At 40.3% G+C, this 20,144-nt stretch overlaps 1 protein-coding gene across 1 annotated transcript in view; it reads left to right on the top strand.

Annotated features, from left to right (window-relative positions):
* The first annotated feature begins 10,731 nt into the window (after nucleotides 1–10,731).
* Nucleotides 10,732–20,144, top strand: part of pcbp4 (poly(rC) binding protein 4) — a 29,897-nt gene continuing 20,484 nt past the window's right edge. Inside the window, 1 exon segment of the mRNA XM_034207602.1 lies at nucleotides 10,732–11,076. The gene's annotated coding sequence lies outside the window, so the exon portion shown is untranslated.

The following is a 20,144-nucleotide window of genomic DNA, read 5'->3' on the forward strand; positions in this document are numbered from 1 at the left end:
CATTCCTTCTTTAATCACATTATGGCTTTCACATTGAGAGTTACATTCACTTTCTCGTAATTATTGTTTTATAGCTATTAATCGTCTCTAAATCTAATAAATACACCATCAGCACAGAGTTAATATGCAAATGTTTTAAATGTCAGCGGAGAAGAATACAGTACATGTGTTTTCTAGCAGTTGATGTTCTCTTGTCTTTTTATTTACACTTGAGGCATATTACGGATGAGGGATTTCCATCGCAAATGCGTCAGCTAGCTCTTATTTTGTCAAAACACACATACACAAAAACACCTGCAGGCCTACTAGACCATGATGGCCCCACCGCAGAAGGGCTTTCATGTGATTGCACATATCAATCTGATTCTTGATGTGTGAGCACAGAGCGAGAAAGAGAGCGGATTACGAATCAGCTGACTCTCCACATTTTCTTCCAAGTGACTTATTAGGAGGGTTATTCTGAGCGAACTGTTGGACCGCAGAGGGGGGTTGGTTGAGTAGTGAGACCCTCAATGGAGCCAATATCCCATTTCTCACAATGGTAGATTACTTTAGACAACCCTTCTCGGTTTCACTCAATAACAAACGGAAAGCCCCTTTATGCTTTTTATATGTTCAGCTCAGAACATATGCCTTGTAATACTATTTTGGTTCTCAAGGGGCAACAGTAATTTGCAGGCCCATTTGTAACAATAAGAATTTAAATGCTTACAAGAATGTTCGAAGTTGTTATTTACCTGTTTAAAGTGTTGTTTTTGGTCTGCAGTGGGTGTCTGCTTACTCCGTCATTTGTTATGTTGAGCAGATAATAGGACAGGAAGAAGGAGGATTTTCTTTCAGCACAGCGACTTTAGACTAGAGTACTTTTCCTGTCTGTGCCTGCCCCCAGTTATCTGCTCTCACTGCTCAGCACAACTAAGGGTTTCCAAGAGGTACCATCATCAGTAGTGCTCTTTATACGAACATTGATTGTACACAAGCCCTGAGCTGTGAAAACATCCTATTTACTGTAAGACAAGAACAAATCATGACATCATTATGTCTAATATGTATAATGCAAATTGGCACTTTCAGTTTCATCTTGTCACATGTATATGTACATGTCGTGTAAATGAATCCTATCCAAGTGTTGCTGAGTCAAGTTAGCCGATAATTTGCAAATTACACTGCATAATTAATCCACCATCAGAGACCCCAAAGGCAATTACATGGGATTGGGCATAAGCAGTTTCAGTACATTCATCCAATGGCAGATCAGGCCACTCCATTATAGGGTTAACACACAGCTCCTGAGGACACCTAATGCTAAATGCTGGTGTGAGGAAAAGCCCCTAATGGCCTCTGTGGCGGAGGTATTAGTTTTCTTATCAGAGAAAAACAAGTCTAATGACTATGAAACACATCAAGAAGACGTCAGCAAATACCGAAATTAGCAAATGGCATAGTCTCAGGATGACCCCAATGAAGAGCAGAAATCAACTCTAAACCTGATTACTGAATACTCAATAGCCCCTAAATGTGTACTGTGACTCTTTAGCAGTTGCCTAGAAATCCCAGTCACCAAATCAGTTACGGGTATTTCCGTGCTGTAATGTGGTTACAGCCTCATATATTTTAATTCCTCGGAAACCCGATGAACATTTAAACTATGATAACATATTCAGCCACCAGTTTTCATTAGTTTCTTATTTAGACAAGTTTTGCAACTAATTCCGTCTAATAGCTATGACCTTTGAAACGCTTAGTTTAGTGATGACTATAACTCTTCAATGGAATAATTGAATGGTGTGACTGCCTGGATTACAATGATTGGACAGTGATACAGCATATTATCTAAATATACACTTTGTTTTGCCATGGCTTTATCGATGGCAATGTACTCATGCATCGGTCTACCACTTTGGTCAGGACTGAAATATCTCAACAACTATTTGATGGATTGCCATAACACTTGGTTCACTCATTTGAGGTCATGAGAGGACGAAGCCTACTGACATTACTGATTCTATGTCCTGTCCTCTAGCACCACTATAAGATTAAAATGTTTGTCTTTTTAAGAATTGTTGAATGGATGGTCATGAAGCTTTAGATATCCATGACCCCCTTTGGATGATTTTGGAACAGTCAAATCTCTGCTTAGAGTGACAAGCCTGTTCAGTGTAACAAAACTCTGTTTCCTCTCCCAATACCTCACTGGTTTTTCCTATGCAGGCTTAGAGATTTATTAACTAGCAAGCAATGTGTAAGGTCTCAGGAATGTGTTCCAGTTTCGTCCATTGAACCTGACGGTGACTGGCACTCACGCAGCTCTGTCTCGGTAAGTCTGCATGAGCAGCCAAGTTGAGCAGTACTCCTGTTTAATATCTGTCTGAGGCCCTGGGCTTAGGGGGGAAGGAAATAGGGAGAAAGCGCAGGGACCCAACATTGGGTCCCAGGTGTGCACTTAACGCCACCTATCAATTCCGGCCCGGGGTGAGGGCGACTACAAGTCAGATCAAATCATGATTCAGAGCTGGAGGATTCATTTCAGCCTGCCTTATTACCCGGCTAGTCACATGATAGCAGCACAGACAGAGATGGAATGAGTCAATGGCTACGGGAATCAAACACATCCTGAAATGTGGGAAAGTGTGAATTAAATCTAAACTCTGAGGTGTATCACTCATTGTCCCATGTTACATTCATATCTATGATGAGAGACAACCAGGAAAAATAAGGAAAAAAGCATCAGCTGTGCTCAGGCAGAAGGAATGGCAGCATCTGAAGCTGCCTATTATGTGGCTCCACATATCCACCCACTGCTTGGTACAAGGCTGTCTGTGCCGCTTAACTCTGGCACAGGGACTTTCTGTGATACAGCAGAGCCCTCAGTGCAGGGAGCATAGTGCCGATGCCAAAGTCCTGTTATCCAAATCCGTCGGCACCGTCTCATTTAACAGATAAGAGGCTAATCTACAGGGTGGGCAGGAGATAGACCTACAAATACAAGGCCTCTCTTGTCGCTCTCTCGCCATTCTCCACATTCCTGGGATGTGTATAGGCATTTGCAGCCAAACAAAAACCTAAAGGATCTTTTTCCTTTATCCCCTGAGGCTCCGATGAGTTGTTATAAAATGTAAATCACAATGTATTTGTTCTATTTATCTGCCTGGATTATCTTTAATCTTACATATGTAAATTACAGCTGTCCCTTCCTTTTTTTTTATCCGCAAGTATAATACTGAGCAAACAATCATAGCTCCAAGCAGCACAGCAATGCTAGTACAAATATCCTTGTAATACTATAGTTAATCAGTGTCCAACACAAAACAGATTGTAGAGCTCAAATAGGAATTAATGAGTATTTACAATATGGGTGGGTAAATACTGTGGAAAATACTTCTGGGCTCAGGCTTGCTGAAGGAAAATGCAATGATATGTCCTTTACATCATGCCAGGGTCCTCCGTCTTTACTCAATCATCACTCAGTCAATTTGACTCTGAGCAAGATGAATCCCCAGTAGACTTGGGAATGGTCCGAAAACTTCAGCCAATACAATACCTGAGCAAAAATGCCAAAAAATACAATTTACAACCCCTTACTTTCAGAAACATCAGCATTTTTCTTTCTACTAAACCCCCTTTTAAAAAAAAAAAAAGTGAAATAAAAAGCTCTAAGGTGTAAGACACTATCAGCCTTACATGCATGTTGGCTGCATAAAACGGATTGATTTAAATCATGGGTGTCTGATCAAACAACAATGAACAACTTGAAAGTACTTTTCTACTCACTGCCTTAGTCATTACTAAATCCTTTCGAGGTTTAATATCCAAGAGCTAATTCCCATTCCAGTTGCTCTATTCCCAACAGGAGAATATATGCTAGTTAGCCTTTAGTTGATTGCACGCAACTACGTCTGCTCAGCAACATACTGTTTGGAAAAACAAAGGGTTAAAACCCGATGAATGGTTGCAATAATTAAAGCCCAGGTCACAGAAACAAGCACAAACTGGCACGCTAACCAGCTCTCAGACTCAGACAGATGGTTTCTCTGTAATTGCTTATGTCCTTTTGTACTGTAGGCTATAGTTACAAACATTCAGACTTTATTCTTGATGTCAGGCATTTTCACTGCAAATCCTTGGCGCTGAGGGAGCTCTGACACTAAAAAAACATACTCTCAATAAATATGACACAAATAAGTATCATAGTAGCTCATTATTCAGCTGCTTGAGAATGGATGTCATGTTATTTTGTGCTGCAAATGTAGTCATAATTAAATATTATGTTTCATTTCAACGTCAACAAATGCAAGCTATTTAGTTCAACTTTTTGTACTTAAGGACTTTCCAAAGATACAAAATAACTTCCATATTGCTGTGTAATTGTGTACAAGTGAAGGATTGTGCTCCAGCAGAGGTTATATTACCCCATGTCCCCACCTCAGTGCACTTTTCAAGATCAAAAGCTGTTTGAAGGTCTTCATACCTGTTACATGAGACGAAGATAAACCCGTCTCTGAAGTTACCGTCAAGAGCTCAATGGGGCCCCGGCATATTAAGTTATCAGTAAGTTATGTAATGCTAATTCCTACTTCTGTTTATCAAATGAAAGTTGAACATGGCAATCAGATAATTTGAGGGACAGAAAATGCAGGATTAAAAAGAATATTCACATTCACATGACATCTTTAGATTTCTATCTATGCAGTTTGAGTTCTTATTGCCTCTTTTGCGCCTCTTTGAAATGATTTCCAGGACTTCCCACAGTTTCCACAATACTTATCAGATCAGGTTCCTGCCTACAGGCTCTTTCCAACCACAACACTAGAAACCATACCATCATAATGTGGCCTAAATTGCATATGTGTGCACCTGCCGATGACAGAATATCCTTTGGCCCATAGAGACATAGCCTGGAGGAGCAACCCCTCTTACATCTGTCATGATCTCATCCTCACTATTTGTTTTAACACACTGATATAAGGCACCTACAACCCTGGGCCACGGCTGAGGTCCTGTTACAGAGACATAAATCAGTTACATTATTCCTTTTTGCTGCATAATCACAACAATTAGAAGAGGACCTTCATGTAATTTCCATTTTTTAAGTGGTTCAATTCAAACTAGAATACGGTATTGAACAAAGCTTCATTTATCTGGCTGCAGAAAGAGACTCATTATTCTTAAATGAAAGTGAAATTAAGCAGTGATCTGTCTTTTCTATTAATCTACAGAGGGTATAACAAGTCTTTCATCAACAAGACTCTAAAACAATCATTTTAAATTCCCTTCTTTATGTTTAAATGATGTTTAAGTGGTGTCATAGTAAGCTGTTCAGTTAGGATTCTTTGCCATTTCACATAAAACAATGCAATCTCTGATCTGTGGAGCCAATTAAAAAAAGCTGCAATGAATTAAGATATAATCACTTTATCAACTGCATGGTGTAGAAATCAGTAAATAATATTTTTACTGTGGTTTCAACGTGCAAACAGTTATAAACCATTTAGTTGTGTTCATGTTGTGTTAAGGCAGTGGTTCTCAAAGTGGGGGGCGCAGAGGCATGACAGGGGGGCACGAGAGACCAGGAGGAAAAATGGTTATTAAAAAAAAATAAAAGATTATAAAAAATAAAAATAAATCATATTTTGAAAAATTATTGATTCGAAAATAATATGATACAGTACTATTACGTCTGGGTCTCTGTGTTTCATTAAAGCTCGGCTCTGTGTGTGTGTGTGTGTGGTGTGTGTGTGTGTGTGTGTGTGTGTGTGTGTGTGTGTGTGTGTGTGTGTGTGTGCGTGTGTGTGTGTGTGTGTGTGTGTGTGTGTGTGTGTGGAACGAGCCATTTTGTGTGCGTGCGTGAGCGAGAGAGAGAGAGATAGCGCACCGGTACCGGAGATCGTTGATGTTAGCTTCTGGTGCTAGCGAGCTATGCTAACGGATATAAGGAGTTTTTTTAACAACAAAGTGGAGGAGAGTCCTCTCCTGTCAGACTGAGAGTCTCAGTGAGCTAAAGGACTCTCAGTGTTATCTCAGTGGGTCTCAAACGTTTTGGTCACCATTAATGTAAACAATTATTTCCGAGGCACACGTTTATATGATCATTATAGTTATACAAAAATAAGAGAATAAATGAAAAACAGGTATGAAATACTATATGACAGTAAAACAAGAATACAGTTTAAAAGAGTGATTTATAAAATATCCATAAAGAAATAGTAAATCTGTTTACAATTCTGTTTCATCTGGGTGTTGAGAGATGTATCCATAGATCTCTTCATTTTGCTCTCAAAGTGCACCAGATTGATGCTTTCAACTTCAATATTTAAAAATCTTCCCGGGGGAGCATACCCCCGGACCCCCCTATGTGAGGTCCACACACCACCTATAAAAATAGCACTTTACCCCTGCTTACACCTATATGCCGAGACTTGATATCGAGCCTTCATTGTAACAGTCGCGGGTACATAGTGTATGTGCGTGGGGAGTGTTGCAGTAGAAAATTCCACTGTAGCGACCGGTACATTAATGGGAAACCCTAAATGTTTGAGCACGCTCTATGAAAGGTCAAGCTACCCCACAGCACCCCCAAAAGAAATCTCTGGCGCCGCCACTGAGCCTGACTATTTGTGTTGGGGGGGCCCGACTTTTTTTTTTCTCCAAAGGCCTGACCGAAAAAGTTTGAGAACCACTGTGTTAAGGCAAGCAAGCTTTGGATACATTGATGATAGCTGAGAGGCGAGAGTATTTATATACAACTCTTACCCACATTTTACTGGCCATGCTGTGATTTAACCTCACTGTTAACATTACCACCAGGCGATTCTCCTTAAAAAACAGAAGACAAAAGGAGATTACTGTACATTGCCATATTGATATTTTCCAATTACATAGAAACTAATAACATTAGTTCAATATTGCATAGCACAGCAACTGCAATTGTGGTAATGCGTTTCAGTAACTAGGAAGCAGAATGCAACATTGCAAAAACATAACATTTGTGGATAGTGGGCACAAGTTGTGAACACAAAATGTACATATCATCCCCTTCTAAGTGTAAATGGGGATAGCAAGCAGTTACTTTATTATGTAGTGTGATGCTATGTTTTTGTCTCCGTTTACCAACTCCTGAGAGAAATATCTGTCTCTCAAGCTGTTCGCTGCTCCACTAGGTTCAACAGCTAGCTCTAACAGTGTCTGCCAGTGCTGTAAAATAGAGAGGTTTGTTTCCGGAAACAGCTGCATGCTAAAGTCGAAAAGGAGACAGCGAGAGTGAACTACAACGAGCAAAGACGAGCTGGAACTTTCTATAAAACTCTGTAGCTTTTTTTAGCCGATAATTCTCTCTAGGATCACTACAAGTGCACCCTTTCATATTGTCACATTCTTTTTGCATAATCATTGATATAAAAATATCAATTACAGCAGTCAATTCTAAGAAACTTGGCAAGCAGAGAACCTCATCACACAAATGAAGTCACTGACAGCTTGAAAAAAATAAACGCTTTGATGAATATCAGATGGTTTTCTTGGAAAGGGATCTTTCTGTGAGCTTTGATACAGCTATCAAAAATACAACTAAAAGTGTCTCTTATCACATTGAACACCTCTGGATCTAAAGGGGTCTATTACATTATTTTTAAAATGTCGGTAGCCTGTCTGACTTTTTAAACAAATCAAATTTCTGCTTAAGCCTTGTCTCATAAACTGTCATTTAATTTCTCCTTTTTAATTTTATCTTATTTCTTTACTTCATACTATGTGTCTGCAGTATATTCATTGCTTTTTATGGATGGCGTTATTTTTATATTGGCTAATTGAAAAACAACGGGTGGATATAAAGGGATGTTTGATTGTGCCACACTATACAACGAGGTAAATGGAAATATTGGTAGCTCACCTTCCTCAATGCCCGGCACATACAAAACAGACACTTAAAAGCATAGCTAAGATAATCCTTGTCCTGTAAGCTATTTATTACAAAATATCTTATTAGTATTCCAACTACAGTCTGTTCCGTCCAATGTCTCCTTCACACCCATTGTTCAAAAATAATATACTCACTTCAAAGCAAAGCCATACATCTTCAAAGGAAGATATATGGAAATGTAATTTCTAATAAACATCCCCATTCTGCATCTAAATGCAAATCATTGCCACAGTGGTAAACACTACATAGGAATCAAATGTGCATGTGCAAGCATTTTATTTGTGTGTCTCTATCATGCAGACATTGACACACCTGTAGCTCCTGTAGACTTCTGTCAGATCTAAAGGACATTTTTAGGCAGGTTTTATGTTTGATAAATTAACATCAATGAAGACGTAAAAGAAGAACCATGGCTCAAAGACTATTTCAGCTTTTAAGAGGATCAAACTACTGCAAAAGCAAAGTGAAAGACTACTTCTATGACCTTTTCTGAGCTCTTGTGGAAGCAGAGAAAAGCAGAACACGTCTTCAATCACCGTTTGTCAGAACAAAGTTAAGAAGCACTGTGAAATCCAATGCAGTGATTTTTAAGCCATGTTTGTTTGTGCATGGGAGGATTGGAGGGAAGAAGAGAGACGTTCCACGGCTGAGTAATTGTAGCTGTCGCCCTTCTGTCATCTCTCCTTGTTTCAGTGCCATTTAGTATGAGAGGTATTTGTCAAGCTTGAATACTCTGAGACAAGCAGGGATGATATACATTGTGTTTGCCAAAGCAAGTGGGGGGTCTGTGTATACCATGGGTTGAAATCAGCACAAGCAAGGCTTTTATGAATTTGACATCATTTCATTTCCAGCTCAATGATTTTACAACAAAAACACATGTGAGCATCTCAGACTTAACCAAACTTAATTAGATGTATTCTGAATACAGATGCATATCCCCGGTGTGGGGTTCAGTCACAAAAAATGATTCAAAAACCTAAAATCTAATTAAAATCAGCATGTCTCCCCTTCTTATCATTACACATTTCCAATGGCAGAAATATCACATCTATATACACACACAACTAGCATGGAGGAAATGTGATTTCTAAGAACTCCCACACCTAGTGCGCTCTCTCAGCTTGTCCAGCCGTGATTCAGTGCAGAGCTCACTCTGTTTATTATATCCCTGCATTATATGTGGCAAGTGTATTGAAGCAATCACAATTCCCTCTCTCAGTTGATGGCTGAGTCACATCCGACAGTGCACCTTAGCTGTTTTAAAGCCACATCAACATGAGTGATGGCTGGCAGTCGTCTGACCCACACACCCCTAGTGGTGGTGGTGGTTGCATTTTTCTTGCCTGTCTGCAAGATGGATTTGAAATCACACAGCACCTCCTACTGTTTGAAAAACAACACCTCACTCTGACACTGGACCAGATGGACCACAGCAAGTTTTTCATTCAGTAAAGCTTGTATATGGTAAAGTGAATGATTCATAGAGTTACAATTATGTAGAAACTCACACAGAGGTGACAGATTAAACAATAATGGGCCGGAGTATTATTATATAGCTTGCCTTAAGTAATATTTAACCTGTCAAGAGATTAAAGACATAATAGTGTAATGTTTCTTCCCCTAAGGTTAGGGTGTAATATTGCTTTATTCGCCTGGTGGCACTGCACTGGGAGAGTAATCATAACAGATAATTACCTCTTTGTGCTGATACCCAGCAAGTCAACACTCTCATCATATATTCTTGAAATACATAGCTAACAATAACAAACTGTGTGAATGTGTCTGCTATATTTCTCTATTCTGTTTTGACTCCAAGCCAAGAGAAACTATCAGACAGACAAAGGAACTAAATGTAACACCTTACAGAGACGGTGGTGAAAATGTCATGCAGTGATAAACAGAGGCCATTTATTTAACAATATAAATATGAGTCTAAATGCATTCTATTGTGGTGAACGAGCAGCACCTAGTTTGTGAAATAGATAGAGATGTCATGCTTAAATTACCCAGACATTCTCTCCTTCACACAGGAGGTAGTGGGAGCTGTCTGTTGATGTCTTCCTTCAATGTCTGTAAATTAATGAGCCGTTTTGTCGAATGAGGATTCATCACATTTATGCGGGGTGTGAAAAAGACAGAGTAACGTCATTCTGTTTCTGCAATATTCTTTGTTTAACTTGTCTCAAAGGTAAATAATGTCAGCCTATTTTCTGGACCTGGAGTATATATTGGACGATAATACTACAAATCATAGCCTGTGCAAGATAAGATGGAATAATGATAAATTATACTACAGGAGTGGACATACATCCACAAATATGCTTCTTGGTGAGATAGTGGAATAATTGCAACATCAACAAAAGTACACTAGATGGCGCTATGTGAGAGAAAGTTACTGGTCTCATACACACCAAAACTTCAAAAGAAAATTCCAAGAGCTTACATTTTACATTTGCACTGCCAATTTAATCAGGCCAACGCCCTTTAAAATGTGCATTTTTTTATTTGGCTCAAGTGTTTTTAAATAACATCTCTATGTTTTGTCCCATCGCTGAGGAGTAGCATCAACCCTGTGACAATTTCTCAAAAATATGTGGGGTTAGACAAATGGACGCCCGTGTAGTCAATTTCTCCACTATAATTGAGACAAGGTAATGTCGCAGATATCTTCAGTTTGATTACATTTCGCAAATGTAATTTCTCATCATGTTTTGATTTCACACCTCACAGAGGCTCAATGATCCTGAATGTGTCAATCTGCGGTGCGACAGGGAAAAGGCGCACTGAGGTCCAGTAGGGACACACCGGCCGACACGGGGATACAAACATAAGCTCTTACTGGAGTCTTTAAAGGCAGCTGAGCCAAGAAGGACTTTATTACCCAGAGAGCACTCGGTATTCTCCCACGAGCTCTCTGCCTCGGTTAATGTTGATCAGGGTGCGCGGGGTGGTCGCTGCCTGCTTATCTCTCAGTGTGTGCGTGTCTCTCCTCCACGCACAGGCGCCCTGCACTCCAGTCTGCTGACACACCGCGAGGACAGTCCGCGCTACACGTCCGCGTCATTGGACTCTATGTGGATACAAAGCCCGGTCACAACACACATCCATGGGGATAATTTAGTTGCAACTGCAGCCCAAGACCATTTACATGAGAACAGGTAAGTGACTTAGTTATTATTTGGAAAGGCACATTTTCGGACGGCATGTTCCTTATTCTCAAACTTGAAAGAGCTCTCACCCTGTGTGACATTCTTGATCGCTATCCACTGTCATGTTTAGTGTCTTATTCCTCGTATTATACTACATGAATAGATATGTGTTTCTTAATTCAGCATACAAACTGCTCTTTTCGCAATAAAACGTTAGCAATAAACAAATTAAGCTAAAATCAGGCGCTTTTAACAAATTACATTCATACTGTCTTTTCTAAATCACAACAGCCCCTTGTGTTTTTACCTTTATACAGTCTAGGGTTTTTACTTATAAACTGAAATCCTATCCTGAAATGCTAGATTCATAGGCTGGAGCTGGATTAATGAAGCCATAAAGTGACTGTGTTGTTAAATCAGGCATATGGCACAAAGTCGCCAGATGAGCAGGGGACACAGTAAGACCAAGGACAATTGGCCTCTTGTGTGTTGACGGTTTTATGATAATGAAAGTGGACCCAGTTGGCCAGGCCAGTCCTGGACACACAAAGATCATTCTCAACAAGTCCGGTACTGTGGGCGCCTGCTTGGAGCTGAGGCAGCGAGTGTGTGTGACAGCACCATTATTCACCAAGATGCCTAATTACATTAGTCTTACACTGGAAAGAAAAATTGTCCTGTTAGGCTGACCCAAATGAAAACCAAAACCAAGAGCAGATGCAATTTGGCTGGACATGTTTTATTCAATTCTACCATTAGCTTTCAGACTCTTTTTCGTGTCTAGTTTAGTTGTAATGTAAAAAAAACCAACCGGTTGTGTTCATCTTCAATACAGATTCCAGATGTTTGCCAGACATGAGAGCTTGTAAACAATAGTCTTTTAAAGCATTATTTAAATTGAGCACCCACAGACAAACAAACTTATCACCATCTTAATTTAACATACTGTAGGCCTCAGTAAAACATATCATTGATGTTTCCCTTGATTGTAATAGCTGGAAATAAATGAATGATTAAGTTTCCACTTAATAACCCTAACATGTTTTGCATATGATTGCCTAATCTACTTTAGGCCACTATGAAATTCATGAGACTGATGATCGTTAGACTCATCAGTAAAAAAAAATCAATAAAAAAAAAGCAGCCTGGACCAGCTGCCACTTTCAGGAAATCATGTTCTTGCTGCCTGGAGAGGCTCATGAATCTTGCATGTGCACCACTCAAACAAACATGGAGAGAAATAGGACACAATTGGAGAATTGCACAGCACTAACAGTAGGGTGTAACTGTAAGGCGAATTCATTCAGGTTTAATGCATTGTGTGTCTACTTTACCAAGGAAGGAGGAGAAAAGGATTCAGATTCATCTTACCAGCCACATAACAGAGATCAATAAATAATAGAACTGTATTACGTGTATGTATGTGTGGTATTGGGGGCATCTGCTTGAGTGCAAATACACTCTTTATTTCTAAAAAGGGAATAAGACATAACATTTAAAATATATGTGTCCCTCTCACATCCGCCTGGGGAACTACAGGGGGCACAGACACAGACCATCGTGTATTGCTGACTCTCTGTCCAAATGCAATTCCTTAATGCACTCTGCGAGCCAGAGATCTAATAAGAAGTGGAAGAGCATCTTCAATAATGAAACCCCACCTGCATCTCTGCTGCAGAGTGAGGGCTGGGGCCGAGAGGCTTCATAAATAACAGAAGCCAGACCTGACACGTGCTGCTCCAACGTCTGGCAACTGCCAATAATCCCTCTCATCTACTAAAATGCTGTTCTTGCAGAGTAGGGTGAAACAGAAACAATGCTTAGTTTTAGTTTGCAGTCATCAAGTAAATGCAGTCTCTTGCAGAAGCTTTACTCTATAAACAGTTCTCCAGAACGAGATCATGGATATTTAATCAGGTTTTACTGACGAGGAGAGTACAAGAAGAGCTTCCTGAGATAATTTTAACACATGGGAGCAGGGAGCAATTAACAAAAATACTTGAAACACGTTTTATTCTCTTGATTACTAAAGTCATGTCAACGTTAAATTAGTCCTACATAATTGTTCTTCTCTTTTCTACACCCTGTTGACTGTAATAACTTGTAGTGCTTTTGGACTCTATGTAGCAAGTCAGTATCTTCTTCACTCAGGCGGTAATTTAGTTGTTGTTGTGACAGGAGCGTTGTTGTGAAACAAATTAATTTTCTCTCCAATATTTGAGACAAATCCCCTGTAGCAATTAACCTGCATTTGAGCAATTAACCGGTACTTGTCGCTATCTAATAACTACAGACTCTTGAGGCTCCATTTCCTCTCATTCAGCTTTGTCGATTACATTAGATGTCAGTTCATAATCCTAATGTTTTACCAGGAAGTGGTCTGGAAAGCAAAATCACATGAATGCTTAATGATGGAACAGTGTTGTTTCCTTTGTTTTGGAGCGTCTTGTCCTGTTTATGAAGAGAGCCTTTCTTTCTGACGCAGAATGTGACCCTCGCTGCTGTTCTTAAGCCTGACCCAGTGGCTGACAGAGCCACAGGCTGTCCTCGCTATGAAAAGATAGCTCTGTGTCGAGCTGCAAAGATTGACCCAGCAGGCCCCATGACTCTCCTGTTGTGTCTCGCAAAGAGTCTCATGAGCGTGATTTATTTAGTTCAGAAGTTACTCTCAAAGAGCTTCTTTCATAAATAATGTACAGAAACCCTCTCAAGAAATATGGATAATATGGAAGGCGTATGCTAAACTACTGTTAGTAAGTGCTGTGTATCAAGCTAACAAGCAAAAAGACTGCCTTCTCAACAGTAATCCGCTTCACTAAACAGTACCCTAAATTGAGGTTTTTTTTCAATTGGCCATCTGCATCAGTGTGTGTGTGTATGTGTGTGTGTTTTTGTATAGCGACCAAGAAGGAGAGAAGCCTTTTATCCCCCTCTTCAGCTGCCGAGTGCCTGAAATATTTAACAGGGACTGCACTATTTTTGGGTTTGCGCTCGGTTTGTTGAGGAGCTTATATAATAGGTAGTTTCAGCTCAACGTGCGCGGGTACTGTCGTATACCAAATAACACACCAGCTTTCGGCTAAGTTAAGCGTGGCGATGGTGTAAACATTATGACTTTGCAGATATACTGTACGCCACGATGAAGGATACTGTACGGTGAATCGGAACAAGGACTCCTGCACCGTCTGTGCTTCGATTGATTTAATTCCTGTTTTTAAAACGGTGTCTTGTTTTTCAAGGAAGCAGGACCAGGCCCCGTCTTCTCAGGTTACTTGTTTCTTTGGAATATCGATCAACTCATCTCTCTTCCTGCAACTGTCCTCATCTCTCCCCCTTTCTTTCCTTAATTTGTCTCCTTTCTCTGTATACTGTTCTCCACCATCTCCTCTCCTCCTTTTTCTCTGAGGTGTCAGATTCTCTGACTCGTGCCCTGGTGTGGAGGATGGGAGGAAAGCAGGGATGAAAGGGAAGAGAGGAAAGTCATTTTGCAGATAGAGAGTGACCTTCATCCAGCAAGAGGGATGGGATAAAAGCTGGAGTTAATACCCTGCCAAAATGTATTCTCCGCCATGCCAAAAAAGAACATTCAGAATGATATATGGTTCTAGTAGAAGCTCTCTAATAAAAAGCATTCAATTGTAAGTCAAGGCAAGGCAAATTATCAGAATGTTCCTCAGGGATAAACACTCAAAGTGTATAATCGAATGCAAACAGCACGTGATGTACAAAGCCATGATGTTTTCCATAACATATTGTAGGTGATCTTTAATATGAAAAATAGAGCTCCAACAATAAATCAATTATGCGACCAGCCAAAAATGAATCAGCAATTATTTTTGCCAAACGATAAATCACTCAAGCAAAAGAGCCAGATATCTCTTTGGAGTTGGTCTCTTAAATGGGATGACTTGCTTATTTTTTTATGTATGATACTGACAAGTCATTTGAAGAGAGCACCAGACTCATTTTCTAATATTTGAGAGACAAAACAAATCATAGGAAAAATAATCGGCACATTAATTGATACTGAAAGTGAGTATGAGCCTAAAACTGAGATAGGAATGAAAAGTGTGCCGTTTAAGGACTTGAGCCTCACAGTCCCCATGCTAACTAAAGCCAGTGTAAATAAAGGCTCAGACAGTGTCACTCTGTGTCTGGAACCAGCCGCCTCTTGGGAGATAACAATTGACAGCCCAGAAACACGGCCCCATAAGGTTCATTATCTGTATGTTTGTGTTGTTCTCATCCCTGCTGGCAGTAATGAGAAAAAGGAGGAAGGAACTCAGGTTTAGCTAATGAAGAGACAGGATCCTCTGTGAAACAACACTTGATCAATGTATGTTTCTTGCACAGTGGTCATTCAAGGGTAAACACCATTGGGCCAGAATCAACTAAAAACTACTTCCTGACACTCACAGGAAGTGATTGCTTAGAGTAGACTGCCATAAAAATGTGAATTACACTCCTGTTCATTAGCTATTGGATTCACTCTTAGTGAGGCAGATTCTGTGGCTCCATATTGACACATTTTAAGTTGGCGTGACAATAAGCCACGAATGTATTGATTCTGGCCACTTTGAGATATGACAGACTTTGCAAATGCACCCGTTTCTGATGTCAATGATCTGAGGCGTCTGAGCTGTCATCATATTGCGGAGAGTGGAATGACAGCTGTGAATAAAATAATCTGCTCTTGTATAGAGACTTTTACTTCTGATTTAGGAAAAAATATGTTTGATTTGTATAATAACTAATTTGTTGTGCTCCAAATTAATCAAACTAGTACAGTTTTGAAAGATGCTTTGAACCTTTGGTCACAGCACAGGATATCTTGTAGTTGTATTCACTCTAAAACGCCACAGATTATGGACTTTAAACCACACTGCTTTTGGGTAATCTTATCAGCATGAGCCCACATTTTGTGAAATGGCTGTAGTGAACTGTGGGTCTCCTCTTGGCTGTAGGGAAGTAGATCTGCCCAGGGGTCTGATAACCCTCTCTGGGGCTCTGTGCCTGACAGGCGGCTCGCTCTGCAGGCCGACTCTGTTATGCTCTAACACCATCTGAAGCTGGGGGGCTGATCCTGGACGACGGTCCCCTCTGCCCCGAGGGCTGACCCCTCCTATAATATGTGACAGAGCTGAGACAGACACGCTGAGAGATAAAACACTGCTCTTTAATTTCAAGCCTCTCCTGTTTCACAACTAAAGCCTCTCCTCTTCTCGCTCTCTCATCTCAGTGATGATGTTGTTGAAGTGCAACCATGGTAAAGTAACATTTTAATACTCAAATCAAGTGCTTTTAAGTGTTAAAGTTGTGCGCTTTACCCGTCAAAGCGTTATGGAATTTACTTTTTTTTTGTAGATTTAAGTGGGGGTTCAGTTGAGAAAAACAGTGACCTCACATATTCTCTGCACCAATCCGAGTAATATTTTAATGGAAATCGGATAACGGTGGTTGTGTTGTATTAAGTTGCTCAAATGTGTTATTATAAAACCCTAAGAACCCTTCAACTGGGCTCAGCGTGGATTCAGGTTTAGTGCAGCTACAATTGATAGAGCATAATATATAGTTTATGAAAGTGGGAGAGGAGGTATAAAATGTGCTTCATTTGTACAAGAGTGTTATGTAGCATACAGTCTTCTCTTGGCTGCAGTAACATAATTACTCGTCTCGGCTCGTAAAGCCATATTACTGATGAATCCCAGCATGATTTATGGCAGTGATGCTGTTAAAGCTAATTCAAACATGCAGCCTCAAATAGTTCATTTATCAAGAAGCCTCTGCATTAAGTCGTAACTCTGCTGAAATGTTCGTATGCAGGCTCTCTTGAATAGGCAGTCGCTATTCCAATATTTTCCACAATTTAGAGCTTCTACACATGCTTTTGGGTACAGCACGCAGTACAATTCATTTAAAGAAGCTCCGAATGGCCTATTTACATTTGTTTCGGTGGGTACACGTTTCCCTGAGGGTCTTATTTTAGCACTGACCACTATAGTGAAGAACAGGACTCCTCTCTTTTACTCAACCATTTGTCCATCATCATCATCATCATCTCAGGAAATGACGCTCTCATTGTGTCATCCCATGTACTCAAACATGGCAGGACTTTGAGTTTGTCCATGACAGATATCTGACTCCTGCGGAGCTTCTCAGCAGATCAAAGCTTTTGTTCGCTCAACAGGACGATTTCTGCCGGTGTGTGTGTTAGTGTGTGTGAATTGTTTCCTTCTTTCATCCCAGCAGCTGTATGTGGGTTTGTTTTCTGCACACGGTCCTGTGAGCGTGGCAGTCTCTATGGGTTTAAATGGTCTCTCACCTCTTGCCCTTGCCATGCGCGTGTACACACGTTGACACCCTTGCACTTACTGCTCTCTATGTGCCCACCCGGGGGACACCCTATCCTCTCTGCCTCTGTGTGTTTATCGAGCGGACACTCAATACCCCCGACCCCCTGTCTGCGTTATATGCAGAGGGGAACCCTGTTTCTATCTTTCACCATGGAGATCAGGCATACCCCATTCCTTCTTCAGTTTCTCTAAGCCGGCCCCGAGCCGTCTGTTTGCCGCGTGTGAGAGAGACATGTTTGCCTCTGAACAGGTGTCCAGTCCTCTAGACAAGCGGGCTGCACAACATCCTTTTCATCTCGCAGACTCTCTGGAGTGGATGCTCCTGAAAACATGGCTAAATATTGCTGGTGGCTGTCAAGGATACGCTGGTTGCTTTTATCCAATACTTCTTTGATGTATGCTACACTAAGGCCAAAAGAGAAAAACACCTCTCGATATCCTAAAGGATAATTTTGTTTTTTTCAATTTTCCGGTAATGAATCGTGACTTGTTTCTTTGACAGGAATCATTTTTGTAAAATTGTACTTATAAGAACCAGTTAAGGACACAATTAAACAGCTTTTGTTGTTTATCACACATTATATTAATCTTTATGTTCAGATATTGGGGAAGATCAAACTGCCTGACAATTGATAGAGCATAATATATAGTTTATGAAAGTGGGAGAGGAGGTATAAAATGTGCTTCATTTGTACAAGAGTGTTATGTAGCATACAGTCTTCTCTTGGCTGCAGTAACATAATTACTCGTCTCGGCTCGTAAAGCCATATTACTGATGAATCCCAGCATGACTTATGGCAGTGATGCTGTTTATGTTCCCCTTGAATAGTGTGTTACTGGGGCAATGCCACATTTATAAGATATTTTCTAAAAGCACCAATGGTGAATGAATGAACCCTACAATATTGTTGTGGATATTTGTTTTTTCTTCATATTGCCCAGGCAAATAATCTATGTTTTTTACTTATAGAAACGTTTTAAACCTAGTCACTTTTTAAACAGGCAAAAAAACATTCCTTAAGTTTGTGTCAGTCATTTGGTTTTGTATGTCATGCTTCATTCAGGGTATTTAAAGATGATTTCAAGCAGTGACTCATAACAAGAAGCTCCTGCAGACAGATTCAGTCAGGCAGAGCAGGACCAAGGTGACACAGTGACAGTGGAGCAGGACAGTCGATGCTCTCTGCCCCGCTCTCCTGCTCGGACTATTTTGGCAGCCGGGTGCTGCAGTCTGCACTTTGCTAATTCCCTGTTCTGAGTTACCAGGTCTAATTTAGAACAGAGGGGCTCTGTTCATCCTGGAACGCTGCTGCTTGGGATTCTGGAAATGAGGAGTTCAGAGACTCTCCGCCCTCACACAGACACAGAGCACATGCCTTGTTATCAACCCACAGAGCAGAACATAATGATGCCTCCAACCATTAGCTCCTAATGCAATAAAACGCTAACATTTTAGGACTGCCCTTCAGTGCCTTAACATAATGAAGTTAGCCCACGGGTTGCACAAATGTGCTCTGTGATAACACGTGTTCAGGATGCATCGATCAAGCCTAAAGTCACAATTACGCTGTCTTAAAGTATATCTGTAGCTAACCGCAAGCAAAATGCTCCATATTTTGTTTTTCTCAAGTCACCCTTGAGGTTTGTTTGATATTTATGGAAATTGCATGGAGATGAGCGTCAAACTGATAGTTTTATAAGTTAATCCATTGAGCATCTCTCAACAAAATGAAAAGGAAGTCTGATTTGGTGCAATCTTATACAAGAAAAAGACACTTGCTCCATTTACTACCACATTTTGACGGGCTGGCATGTCAGACTGCACCGAGGCCGTGGAGGGGAATATAAAGCCCACACAGGCCGTCAAGCTCTGTAGGATCTTAAGAAGGATGTGTGTGAGCATTCTAACGTCTCTTTGCAAGCATCCAGTGCATGAATAAATCAACGGAGCAGCAGTGGCCTTGTGCACTATGCAAAAGCAATAAACCTGCCTACAACAAGTCTCTCAGGAATTGAATCTCATCTAAAATAACACCCATTTATTAAACATGATCTACTCACATAGCTCACCAAATCTACAGACAGCATGCAGATTTAGAAAAGACACAAACATATGCCAGGCGGCGTCAGTAGGATTGCAGCAGTGGGCTGCTGGTGGCTCTGTAGGCTGGTTGGAATTCACTTGGCAGACAAACAAGTGGCCTTGATGAGTCAACAAGGAGGAGAGTCACTGAAAAGGAGTGGTTAACATGATCTATGGTGATAAAGAATTCCTCTGATATCTCAAAAGTCTGAACAGCCTAATTAAAATCAAAGGCTTTTTATATATAGTGTTGTAAGCAGAGCTGAGGATAAGTAATTTAATGAATTGATAATTCAATAATTATTTATAACTACGCTAGCGGCTAAAGAGGGAGACATGTTGATCACTTGTCAGGTCCACTTTGTTCAGGGCCAATATATTTCTACATTAACTTGATGAATTTCACAACATTTGGAAAACATTTTCATAGTTTCCTGATGATAAATCTTCAGACTTTTCATCCAAGTGCTTCTGATAGATGCAACTGTAGTTTTTAAATAAAAATGCCAAACATGATCTATATCCAGCTACAGTAATGAGAAATTACGCTGAATATTTTTGGGTTGGACTGTTGTTCAGACTAAACAGAACATTTAAAGTCATAATGTTTCCAAATATTTTGTTGATGTTTTCCGGCAGAA

The sequence above is a fragment of the Gymnodraco acuticeps genome, unplaced genomic scaffold (assembly GCF_902827175.1).
Source record: "Gymnodraco acuticeps unplaced genomic scaffold, fGymAcu1.1, whole genome shotgun sequence".
Lineage (NCBI taxonomy): Eukaryota > Metazoa > Chordata > Actinopteri > Perciformes > Bathydraconidae > Gymnodraco > Gymnodraco acuticeps.